The sequence below is a fragment of the Miniopterus natalensis genome, chromosome 16 (assembly GCF_054644295.1).
Source record: "Miniopterus natalensis isolate mMinNat1 chromosome 16, mMinNat1.hap1, whole genome shotgun sequence".
NCBI lineage: Eukaryota > Metazoa > Chordata > Mammalia > Chiroptera > Miniopteridae > Miniopterus > Miniopterus natalensis.
In genome coordinates this window covers 19,200,928-19,215,020 of record NC_142096.1, presented here as the reverse complement: position 1 = coordinate 19,215,020, position 14,093 = coordinate 19,200,928, and positions in this window count along the sequence as shown.

Below are 14,093 nucleotides of genomic sequence, written 5' to 3'. Positions count from 1 at the left end.
ACTTCTCTTACTCCAAAGTAGGTTATTTCCCCCCCAGAATTCTTTGCCCGAACCTCTTCCTTTTGGGAATTGCTCCCTGTTATTGGGTCTGACAGACCTCCCCACTGCAGGGGCATGTGACTCAGGCCTGCCAATTAGAGTGCATCTCATGTCCTGGGCGCAAAGGGAGTGAGGGGAGACAGGATCTCAGCAGGGAAAATGTTCTTTTTCTGAACTGATATGGCAGCTTCTGAGACCACGCCGTGTAGGCCTGCAGCAGCTGGCTACTACTGCTTACTACCTAGCAGGTAGCCTACTAGACAAGAAAGGCAACTGAGCAATGGAGATAGAAAGAGCCCTGATGACATTAATTTGCCCCTCCAGACAGCCATCTCTGAAACCAGTCAAAACCCCTGGACTTCTGAGGAAATGCACCAATAAATTGTCTTTCTAGCTTATGCTATTTTGAGTTAGGTTTCTTTCCAAAATACTCACTTATAAAGCCAAAAAATGAGTCCCATATGAGCCGTGCTCTGAAAATCAGAAATGACTTCTAGCTTCTTTATCATTTAAATTACTTCTTCATGATAAAGTCTGAGCCAAGGAGGTCACTTAGTAGGAAGCCCTGAGTTTTAATAGGATTAAGGCTCTAGTTTAAGGTATTACTATTGCTCAGTGTAGAGTTAACATTTTCACATTGCCTTTGCCAAAACCCAAATTAATAAAAGATGTGGTTAAAGAACCAGAGAACAATAAAACATCTAAACCAAAACATCCCAGTAATTTTATCTTATCAATTACTCTAATCAAGCATGCCTTCACAATCCCCAATATTTGCTGATGTAGGACATTTCCCCTTCTCTGGATTAAAGATTGTAACGGCTTGCTATAGATGTTCAGGAATTGTTGGAATTGGTTGGTTATGCTAGACTTTTATTTGTTGAGTATTGTTCAGAAGTAGGCCATTGGCCTATGCTTGGAATTCTTTTGTTTCACAGAGATTTTTGTCTCTAAAGATATGTAACAATATTTGACTAGTTCCCTAACAAGCATCCATGCACTACTCAGTATGTTGCTTAACCGTGCTCACAGGTCACTGTGAACTGTGGGAGTGTTGGTGTCACGGGAATGGGCCTGACAGATGGACATGAAGGCATTGCTCTGAGCCTTGGATTGCAGGCGTGGTTTCTTAGTGGAAAGTAGGATACCAGTTCAGAGTTTTCACTAGTCTTACTTCAGATGGGTATGTACCTAGTTGTGTTAACAACTAATGAAATTTCTTGTATAAAAAAGCCCATGAGCTCTGGCTGGCTGGCTCGGTTGGAGTGTCATCCTGAACACCAAAAGGTTGCCGGTTTGATTCCTGGTCAGGGCACATGCCTAAGTTTCATGTTTGATCCCCAGTAGCAGCCTGAACAGGAGGCAAGTGATCAATGTTTCTCTCTTCCTCCCTTCCTCTCTCTGAAAATTGGTAGAAACATGTCCTCAGGTGAGGATTTAAAAAAAAAAAGTCCATGAGCTGAAGAATAATATATCATAAACAAATTTGAGCCTCACGAAGAACAGTATAAGGAGGTGAACCATCTCCAGAAACATGACAGGGTAGCTTAGGAGGACAAATAAAGAAAAATTAGTTCTGTAATCTAAGCCCGGCTCTGAGTGACACTTGTTCCAGTGACTGGCTATGATTCCCCAAGGAAAACATTAGTCACATATCCAGAGTTCCCCAACATCCATGTGCTGGACCCATGTGATGTCTGTGCCACTTCCCTACCCAAGAGTGGTACAGCAGTCTCTTGGTTGACCTGGGCTCAGACAATCCCACCTCTGGAACTCACCCTGGAAGCATGGAATTCGCCAGTGGTTTTCAAGCCCTGAAATGGAATTGCCTGGAGTGTTTCTACTGCCAGGTCTCCAGGGTGAGGGAAAGAAGATAGACTTGTATTTTTAAAAGTTCCACCCAGATATTGTGATGACCAGCCAGGGTTAAGGTAAATAAGGTCTGTGCTCTAAATTCCACAGAAAAGGGCTTGAGAAACCCTCCGATCAGACTCCATTGGCTTAGAATTGTCTGTGAAATTAAAATTAGTGATTGAATCAGTTCGATGCGTCATTTCTCTGAACAGCCTTCTCTTCTTCCAAGGTTATAGAAAAAGCTTTGAGGAATGCTCCTTAGGAGCAGGGAGGCGGATTTGCCAGAAACAATTACACTGAGAAAGGACAGCTCACAGCAAGGCTGAGATAAGAGAATCACTAACTAGAAAAACATTTTAAGTTACTACGGGAAGCCACCCAGAGGCTACTCCATCAGAGGCTACAGCCCCAAGGGTTATCTCTTATTGTATATTTCATAGTTTATTACATATTCATGGTGATGATCATAGGAATGAAGACAATTGAATTATGTTCATGAATACTGAGCTACATCATTTAATATTAAGTAATAACTATCATTTATTGGTCTGTGTTAGGCAATTTACATGCCTAATTCTTAGTCATCACAATGACCCTAAACATAAATATTATGACCTCCATTTTATGAACAAGGAGCTCAGGCCCAAGGAAGGTGAGTGACAACCTAAGGTCATAGACTTAGTAATTAGAGGATTAAAGGCTGATGCATGTGACCCCAAAGCCTATATATCTTTTATTCTAAAACAAGCTTGCCTATGAGTTACATGAATCATCTATCCAATAAGATAGTCCCTAGCCACATGTGGCTATTTATATTTAAGTAAATTAAAATTAAATTGGATGAAGACTTCAGCTTCTCATTCACAGTAGCCACTTTTCAAGTGCTCAGTAGTCACATGTGGCTAATCTCTGTTTGATGGCACAAATATAAAGTCACTTCCATCTCAGCAGAAAGTCCTGTTAGACGACATGCATGCCTCACATAGTTGTCTGTATCACCAAGTAAGGCAGTGTTCTCTGTGACTGAATTTTTGAAGTAAATTACTTTAACTCCTTTATGTTAATTGTTTTGATGTAATTCTTTCTAAAACATGTAATACATTTATGTATCTGTGTCTCAGTTTGAGCGGTGATAATAAAAATACCATAGACTGGGTGGCTTACAAACAACAGATATTTGTTGGCTGGGAAGTCCAAGATCACGGTGCCAGTCAGATTCCATGTCTGGTGAGAGCCTGCTTCTTGGTTGATCATAGATGGCCATCTTCACGTTCACGTGGCAGAATGGGGAAGGAAGCAGGGAGCTCTGTGAGAGTCTCTTTTATGAGGGCACTAATCCCCTTCCTGAGGGCTCCACCCTGATCACCTAATCACCTCCAGAGTCCTCACTACTAATAACATCACTTGGGGGTAGGATTTCAATGTATGAGCTTGGGGGCACACAAACAGTCCGTTGCAGCCTGCCTTAATCAGCATAGGTCACTGAGCGAAGTGCCTCTTTAGGGCATGCAGGGCAAGGTGCCCACCTCAGTGGACCCAGATGGCAGGCTTTGGGGCCTATGCTTCTCTCTCCTCCTCTGGCCTCTCTGTTCTTCGCCTTCACTTTCTCTTTCTCTCAGACTGTCTGCTTGCTATTGGCCATATTACAGTGCTCACTGAAATGCTGCCCTCAGCCTGCTTCTATTTCTGCCCATGTACTGTGCCTGTGAGTTTTTTCTAATTCCATGTCTTCAACTGCCACAGATTTGCGAGGGACTCCAGAATTTTGACCTCCAACTCCCACCTCATTTTCTGATCTCAGAGAAGTTTCTTTTTTCTAGCCCTTAACTAGACTAGTGCTATTCAAAGGGCAGTCTGTGGACCCACAGTGGTCTGTGAATTGTTTGTTACTGCTCTAGGGCAAGATGAATCTAGAACAGGGAAACCTGTGTTTAAAATCTTTTATAGCAATTTGACATTGCTGGGAAAGTATGTTGTATTGTATAGTGTGTATGTAATTAACAGACTGCAAGGGATTGGAGGTTAAAAACAACAACAACAAAATTTCTGTACTTGATTCTACTTGGCTGTCTCCCAGGCCCCTAATTCTCATTACCACCACCTGTCGGTAACTGACGGTATTGTTATCCCCCTCACACATCAGTCAGGATCCAGGCAGGAAACAGGGGACGAGACAAGAATGCCGGGAACTATGCACAAAAATGCTAGAAAAGGTGAACAGACAAACAAGGGAAGGTGAGTCAACCCAGACTTGAGCAGGAGCAGGAAACTCTACCGTAGAGAGCACAGATAAAGGATCTGGAAGCAGTGAGGGAAACCGGTTTATTACAAGGAATAGCAAGGACTGCTCCCCAGGAGCTGAGACCATGGAGGGCACACAGGTGCTGCCTGTTTAATTGAACTAGACGGAACTGAATTATTTCCTATTCTGTTAGTCACACTGAACCCCATGAAAAATCTCCCGAGCAACTCTGGATTACCAAATATCGCATAGAACAAGTTACTTATGCAGAGCAGGGATGAAACTGCTCAGGTCCTTGCCAGCTGTAAAACTGATCTGTGCTTCAGAACTAAGATGCTGTGTCTCCTTTTATAAAATAAACACAGGAACCCTTATTTTTATTTGGCTCAGAACTTTCAGTTACATCCAGATTTTCAACTATTTAGAAAGGATTTAGTTGTCAGAATTTGCTTGTATCGTGTGTAGAATATTAGGTTAATATATAGGCCTTCTGAATTTTCATAGACAGTGAAATAATGTACGAAGTATGTTAAACTATTTATGACAAGGTAAACTTAAGCTACTTACTTAAGAGAAATATAACCCATCTATTTTGTGCAGAGCTCACTAATTCTCATTTTTCCTGGCATCAAAAATCAGAGGCGGCGTGAATAACTGAATAGCTGAAATCTCTGATTTCATTCAAACCTCTTCCTAATCAAATATTAAACCAGATCATTAGTAGCCAGAAAAATGAACTAATTTGAACTTTTGTTCTCCTTTTACCACGACATAGTAGAGATGCTAATGAGCAAAATAGATAAAGCAGGAGAGAACAAAGAGGAAAGGACAAATAAGGGACATTAGGTCTCCGAGCCACAGATGGTCCTGATACATAATAACCATTTTCCTCTATTTAAAGCACATTTAAAGTAGGTACACGGATTTCTGAGCCTTAGGGTTCAAGGTGGGTTTTTTTTTCCTGAACTCTTTTGCAAGTGTAGATTATAGTTTCTAAATGTTTGGTAAAGATATATTCAGAATTGCCCATACACATCCTATTTTTTCAGTCACAGTATTAATCTAAGGGATGAGCAATGGTTACTTTTTAACATTTGTAGAAATCACCTGCAGTTTATTGGAAATTTTAACAAAATGTCAGTGCTTTTGGTATAGATGTCAGTTTTAGCTCCTTCACCCACTCACTCCTCCCTCCCTCATTCTGTCACCAAATCTCTCATTTTCAGTGTTTTCGCTCATGCATCTAGTCACTCACATCTTACCTACACTTAGTACAATAGCTTTCCCGGTTCACTGTGTGATCACACAGCCAGTCAGATGTATTCTTTATTGCCTTTCCTATGATTATGCTTCCATTTCCAAAATTGGTTAAAAAAAAACCAACCTTTTGAGCAGTTGTTTAATGATTTTCACGAGTTTTATTTACTCCCAAATTACACACAGCCTGAATCTTCTAACGGTTAGTTTGACCACCAACAGCCCAGACTTTGAAGTAGATATCAGTTGAGAACATCAGCATTTACAAATTCCCAGCCAGTTTGTCATAGAAGACAGATGAGCTAGAGAAGCTGAGGGAGGGAGGTTAGGGAAAGACTGAAGGGGATGGGGGAGAGAGTGTCTCTACTTCCCAGCTCACCATTCCTACCCAACCCAAAAGGCTTCATTCAAACTTTGCTGAGAATATACAGGAAAACTGCATCTCAACATGCTGAAACCTTTTGGGGGAAAACTTCAGCATATGTTGCCATTTGGGTATTTCTGATGGAACAGAAGTGTGGATGCACACACAATCAGCATGGGCTACAGAATGTCAGTGTGTAATTACGCCATTTTTGCAAATGCACCTCCTCCTCTGACAGCCTCTGCTTCCTGATTGTCAGTTGACAGTTTTATGCAAAGTAGTAAGTAGAAAATTTAAATACCAGCCCAATTTTCTCATAATCATAAAGCATAATAATCTCGTGTGAATTTTAGATTGGCTGGGCTCCCAAACACTTAGCAAACATCTTAATTATGCTGTTCTTAGAAGGTCCTTCTATGTTACATTGGATTAGATCACATATTTCTCAGAACGCAAGCCTCACTGTGCACTAATAAATTGTCCCGCTCAATTAACGGTATTTGGGTGGCTCCTCATTATCGCCCCTGGACGGTAACCTATATGAGAACAAGGGACGTAGCTAAGCCCTTTTGAAATTTCCCACACTACTTAGCAAAATCAGAGCAGCTGACAAAATTTCATCGAGTGAGTACTCACTGAGCTAAAGACAAGCTCTGCTAGTGGCATAATGATGATGTCACTTTATATTCATTGACCTCGCACCCTAGGAACTGGTATAATGATGTCTCCACACTGCAGCAGTTCCTGGGTGACCCAGTCCTGAGTGACAGGAAGTGCTGTCACCCCAGAGAAGCCCCCAGTCTGAGTGCAGCTACCGACAGCCACCAGCTCACCTCTCCCAACTGGAAACACACAGCAGAGCGCAGGAGGGAATGAGAATGGAGATTCCAGGAAGGCCTGACTTTCCCTTGCATTTGAAAAGCTTCATGAAGTCATATATTTAAAAATACTTTTGTTAACCTCCTATGAATAAGGTGTTATTTTTCTCTAAATGCAAATACTGTATTTGAGAAAATAGAGTTGTGATGGTAGTTCTTCTACTAAACCAGATGGGAATCACTCAGGCAGGGCTGTGGAGGGGGCGCCCTCAGGAAAATGGGCTTTTGAGAACACTGGAAACCTGGAGGCGAAGACGTTCTTTGGGTAAGCCTGACAGTGATTCCGCTTTCTCCCCGCAGGAGCATATGGCTTTGCCTATATTTTCTCCCCTCAATTTTATTTGAATGTAAGTGATGTATAACATTGTGTAAATTTAAGGGGAACAACATAATTTGATATATGTATATATTGTAAAAAGATTACCACACTTAGTTAACATCCATCATTTCACATAAAATTTTTTCTTGTGATGAGAACTATTAAGATCCTCTCTTAGCACCTTTTAAATATACATTGTTGTTAATTACAGTCACCATGCTGTACATTATATCCCCGGAACTTATTTATCTTATAACTGGAATTTTGACCTTTGACCCCCTTCACCTAACCACCCAAGCATCAATTTGTTCTCTGTTGCTATGAGTTTTTGTTTTAGATTCCACATCTAAGTGAGATCTTACAGTATTTGCCTTTCTCTGTCTGACTTATTTCAGTTAGCACAATGCCCTCAAGGTTTGTCCATGTTGTCATAAATGGCAGGATTTTCTTCCTTTATGGCTGAATAATATTCCATTGTGTGTATCTCTGTGTGTGTGTATGATATGTGTGTATATATATATGTGTGTGTGTGTGTGTGTGTGTATGTATACACACTTCAATAGCTGATAGCTCAATTTTGAAAATGAAACGTATTTTAATAAACACTGCTTTCATAATTATTCAAAGTGTGTGTATACATATTTGGGGACACACATTTTCCCCCCCACCAGTCTATAGCCCACCTAACATGTTACATTTTCCATGTAGCTTTATAAATTTAGAAAAGTCATCTTATATACATACAATCTACTCCTTAACATGCATTTAACTGAGTAATATGTTAATAAAACAGATTATGTTTGTTTTCCTGTGCCTCAAATTCTAAAAATATATTTAAGTTAGAAAGCATATGTATATACTTTCTATATATGCAGTTGTTCATATGGAAAACAATACAATGATTAATAAATAGTAATACAAGAGTAAACTGTTTCGTGTACTCACAACTGTAAACCTACTTTTGCCTCAACCTGTATATATATATTTGTGATATGCTAGGTAACAAATTTTGATTTTCAATGTTTCATGTGGTTAATAATGTCTAAAAGGTACTATTATATGACTAAGAAATAACCCAGAATATATAATTAATATGCTATTATGAAAGCACTTATGCTATTACTTTGGCATGAACTAATTAATTTTAGCTTTCCTAAATGATGGCTTTTTGTGGAGACAGAAACATCACTACAAAACCTTCTCCTATTTAGAAACATCATAGTTAAGCAACACACATTTGTAATGCTTGTGGTATATTTGCAGACTGCTTAGACTGTGAAAAGTATTTAATTTAAGATGCTAGTCATATCACATTTTGTTTTATCCCTTAATTCTATTTTATTCACATGTATCTTAAATAGATAGTTTACTTTTTGCTGTTATATTTTAGTTTTCTTGTTTACTAAATGAAGTGATTGGTAAGGACCATTGTACACTTGGACATCATGGGTCATAACAGATTGACTAGACATCCATAAGAGTTTCAAGACTACTTAAGTGAGGAGTGGCACTGAAGTTTAAAATTTTAGAGTATTCTTCTCTAAACTCTGGTTTCTGCTTGGGTGCCATACAAAACCACACAGCTTCCATTGCCCAACTCCACGGCCCATGCTGCAGATGGCGCCCCCTGGGGGAGTGCATACACTGGTGCTAGAAAATTTTATTTTGTGAAGCTTTCTGTCTTTTCACCCCATAGACTCTGATTTCCTCTCTGGTACAATAAACTTAATGTTGTAATTGTAAGTGTACTGTAAATCATTCTGCTAAATGTTTTCTGACTTATAGTGACATTAGTAAATAACTCTGTTGTTCAAAAGCTTCTAAGTGTAGACTAGCATTTATCTGCCTATCTTCATATATGTACATGAGCTAATAATTTCATTGAGAAAGCCTTTGTTTTGCTTAAGATTGAATATTTTAAGCAAGAACAAATCTATTTAAATGCTGAAGCTTATTATATTTTAATAGGACATTTTGATAAACCATTGCGTGAACTTAGATTCGTACACGTAGGTTGCAATCTTCTACCCTTACTGTTGCAACAAAATTAAGTAATTACATAATTTATGGCAATGTACCCTGTCCAAAATTGTGTTCTGTCATGAGAGATTGTTCCATGATCCATTCACTAAATTTTAGAACATCCATTCTGCATAGGTTGCTAGGAGAAGTCATATAAATTACAAAATGTGATTTCTATCCACTAGTAATTTTCTATTTCTTTTAGAAACAGAATACACCCATAAAAAACTGAACAGATGAACAAGGTCAAATAAATATAATGCAAGATCAGTTTCAAATAAGTACCAAACAGATGCCATATAGAGAAGTCAGATGGAGAATGATTCTGAAAGTTTCCTTAAGGAAATTAAGTTTTAATAGGACTTTATATAATGGGAGGTTTAAAAAGGAGAGGGCAGGGGTTTCCTGATTGAGAAATTACAATTGTAAATAAAATAAGGCATACATCAGAAAAAAATTGATAATTACACATAGAGTAAGTGGTAGACAACGATTTTAAAAAGGTAGTCAAGTTCAGAAATGATATGAGTAAGAATCATGAGCAAGTGGCCAATAGAAAATCAGCCTGATGGATGATTGCTTCTAACCAGTGTTTCAAAAATTTTAGATGGTTGTAAGAGAATCAATGATCATTTATCTCTAACTTTAACATAGAATATTATTGTTGAATATTGTTGATGGGCATGATTAAATAGTAAAATAAGACTTTTAAATGTACAGATAAAGACAGGGTTAATTGAAGTATACAGTAATATAATGCATAATTATGTAACTTAATATTCAACAAATTTTTATATAGAACAGATGTTTGAAATTGTGCATAAATTTTGTCTATATTTTTGAAATCATCATAATTTTATATTCAGATTGATATGTCTAACTCAGAATATTACAGATATAGCAAAATAGCTAGTCCTTGTGAATTTCCAAAATTCCAAAGAAAAATAAAGCAATAGATTTTTATGACCCTTTTAATCCTCAAAACTAAGTACAAAAAGAAGTGTTTCTTTTTCTTATTAGTGAAATTGATGAGGTCATCAAAAATATCAGAAACGAAATCAAACCGTTTAATGATTTCTGGGAATTATTTATTAAAAAAGTATTTAATTTTGAAAAATGTAACTGGTGGGGCATAAACACTGATACACTGCACACATTAATTTAACCCACCCTCAATAAGAATAGAAGAATTATGTTACCTGGAGTAGAAAAGTTGTAATTTTTTGTTTGATACAATAATAACTCAGAATTCTTTCTTTTTGTCTTTCTTGATGAGCAGGTCTGACTTATTCCATATACTTCCATGAATAAATGGCTCCAATAAACTTAAAGGCATTTCACACATTTGCAGGGTTGGAATGCTTTTAGTAAGAGTAGAGGGCAGGTAGAAATGTAAGTTCTTAGAAAAAGCTTTTACAAATAAAAAATTCTTTAAGCAGATAGACATTAATTATTCAGAAAAGATTTCAGCATATTGTGTATTTATGATAAAATATATGCAAAAAAAAAAAAGCCATCTGAGTTACACAATACTGTAACTACACCCTGTATAATGAAGGTCTTACTGTATTTTTCCACACATTGAGGTGAACCACATAATGTACAAGTAGTGGAATCACTTGAGCCACAAATATGCCTGCAAGTTTCCAGCTTCTGTTCCTTTCAATTTACTTGGATTTCTTTCCTCTACAGTGATAAGAAAAGCTTCAAAACTCTTAAAAGAGAATCTAAGAATAATATTTTCTGTAAGAGAATTTCCAGGTATTTATAAGGTTACTTGATGGCAACAATAGTATGAATTATCTTTGATGCTTCATCAAATGACAGGCATAGCCTTCAAATCATTTATAAGCAATGGGATTGTTTTTATAAAAGGAAATCAATATTAAGAGGAAGACATTTTCAAGATAGCAAAGATGGTTTTTAAGGGAGTTGGAAATAGGTCATGGGAGAACTGGGAAGAAATAAAACTCAAAGTTTATGAGACTTTGGTGGTGGGGCAGAAAGCTGGCTGATCAGTTGTCCTACATTTCTGTAAAAGACTAGGTATAAAAAATATCTTCATTTAGAAATAGAAAATATCCTATATTGCTATCAGCAAGACCTTTGTGGGTTTAAGAAGCAAAATACTTCAAAATTCTTCTGAGTTGTGTAGCCCTGTAAGACTAAGTTAGAAAACAATTAGTTCTGGGTAATTAAGACCATCTATTAAAAGCAGAGGGCCGATGATTCTCTAATGTTAAAACAGTGTTATATGTCTATTAAGTGAATTAAAACTCACTCAAATGCTGATGTAATTGATTATAGGCCAAAGTAGAACAGAAATACTGTTGATCTTATTTTGGGGTCAGCAAATATTTCAATCCAGTTAACTGGAGTGAACAGACAAAGAGATTTTTTTTTTTCATAAAAGAAATAAAAATTTCTATAATTTCTATATTATTTTTCTAGTAAAAAATGTTGATCCTTTTAGTACTATGAAAATTAAAAAGGAAAAACCTTATTTAAAATGGAGTCTGGAGGCTAGAAGAGAGAACTCTCATGCACATGCTATTCAACATACACTGCTGGCCCCAAAAGGAAGAGATGTAACCTTACACATCGGACGGGAAGTGACATTACTTCACCACCTAAGCAGGAGGAAGAAAAGATTTCTCCTTGCTTAGTAACAGCTCAACCAGTGGGAGACTGCCATGACTCAGCCAATGAGGAGTTACTATACTTCAAATTTTCAGTTTCCTCCAATGGATTCTTTGTTTACAACAGCCTTTCCTAAATTCATAAAAGGGTGTACCTTTCCTTTGTTTCTCTGTACTTGGCATGTGGTTTGCCATTAGACTACATGCCTCACATTTAAGTCATTTGTTCTTTCTGAATAGACCCATTTTGCTGGACAAATATCTGGCTATTTGTTTAAGGTCAACAGTAACTTATAAATATTGGATAAAAAATACATAAAGAAAACAAATAACATTTCAACAATTTTATTCAACTACCTTGAAAAATAAGAACAAAGTTGGAAGAATTTTACTACTGTGTTATACCAAGATATTATAAAGCTACAGTGATTAAAGCATAAAGTAAAAGATTAACAAAATGGACTGCATTAAATTAGGAAATTCTATTCATTTAAAAAAAAACCACAGAGGGGAATAATTTGCAATACATTTGCAAAATATGTAAAGGATTCACGACAACAAAGAAAAAACTTGAACAAGATTCACAAAAGAAGATATCAAATTGGCAGTAAGCGTTAAGCATATAAAAAAAATGTGTTCCTACTCATTAATAATCAGGGAAATGCAAATTAACTACACAACTATCAGAATGGTCAAAATTAAAAACAAAACAAAAAAACCCTGACAGGTTGTGGAATAACTGGAACTCTAATACATAGCTTGTAAGAGTGTAAGTTTATACACAAACTGTCATTATCTACCAATGCTGACCATATCCTTACTCTAAGACCCAGCAATTCTACTTCTACATATATGCCCCACAGGAATGTGTGCATACATGAATCAAAAGACATGCACAAGAATGTTCACAGCAGCACAATTTACAAGAACCAAAACAGCAAAAAACAATGTCCTTCAACAGTAGAATGGATAAATCAATTACAGTAGATTCATACAAAAGAATACTAGAAAGCATAGCAAATTAGCTACGGACACATGCAACCACAAGGGTGGAACTCACGAACACATAATTAAATAAAAGAAGCCAGGTACAAAAGAATGTGCACCATATGATTCTACTCATATATAATGTTTAATAAAAGGCAAAAATGTTATCAGTAGGGTATCCTCTGCATCCCCACCTGTTACCTGTGGAAGTGGGATTCTTGGGGTGCCATGGGAATAATTTCCTGAAGTTCCATGGGAGGATGAGGTATTGTGGAAACCTTTATTGGTGAGGTAACATTAAGGGGGCTTCCCTCCAAGGTCCCATCTCCCTCCATCTCACCATGGAAAGAGTCCCATTTTGTCCTCAGCAGAGGTAGAATTAAAGGCACTGACCAGATTTTCTGCTCCATGTTGAAGTCCAGTCCAGTGCAGCATCTGGCTGGCTTAGCTCCTATTCCCAGCTGTAGTCCAATTCATGTGGGGCCTGAATGGCCCTGGGCCATGCAGCTTCTAGGGCTACAGGACAGGCTACCACGGGCCATGGAGCAATCGAGTGTGAGGAAGCAGGAGTGAAGCAAGAGGGACAAGAGAAAGAATTCTTTGTTTGGGGATTTGAACTAGGAAATTAACCAATGAATCCTTCAGGGTTTCACACGCTTGCAGTGGCTCTACCTTCAGCCAATCCCTGGTTCTCCAGGCTTGCCTGACATGCTAGCATCTTCCCAACTTCACTGTGCATGTGCTCACCTTCCCCTTTGGTTGATCCCTTTCCCCAGTGATCTGCAGGGAATGGACCGGTGGTTCCCTGGGAAGTGTGAAGTAGTAGCTTCCTAGTGGTTCCCTGGGAAGTGTGAAGTAGTAGCTTCCTAGTGAAAGACCATGCTTATAATGTCTGGCCTTCCATTTGCTTTCTTCTTCTTATCAATATTAATAACTATCTAGTTACAATGGTAACAAAATGAATCTATGGTTTTAGAAGTTAGGATAAGTAGGGTTACTTTGGGGGAATAAGGTGATGTTAGTGAGAAGCAAGGGAGGGGCTTAAGAGGCGCTAGTAATTTGACGCTTCTATAACACACAGTGGCTATATAGGGTTCACTTTGTGCTAATTCAGCAAATTTACATTCAAAATTTGTAAAGTAAGTTACACTTTAATGAAATATATATTTGTTGCATTTTAATTACATATATGTAAATATATGTCTGCAAGTCAATTATATTTTAATTAAAATTGTATTAAAAATATACAAAGAGCCTTGGCCAGATGGCTCAGTTCATTGGAGTGTCATCCTGTACACCAAAAGGTTGCAGGTTCGATTCCTAGTTAGGGCACATACCTAGGTTGAGGGCACAATCCCCGGTCAGAGTGCATATGGGAGGTAAATGATTGATGTTTCTCTCTCTCTCTCTCCCTTCCTCTTTCTCTAAAAATCAATAAAAACATATCCTCGGGTGAGGATTACAAATATAAATAAATAAATAAATAAATAAA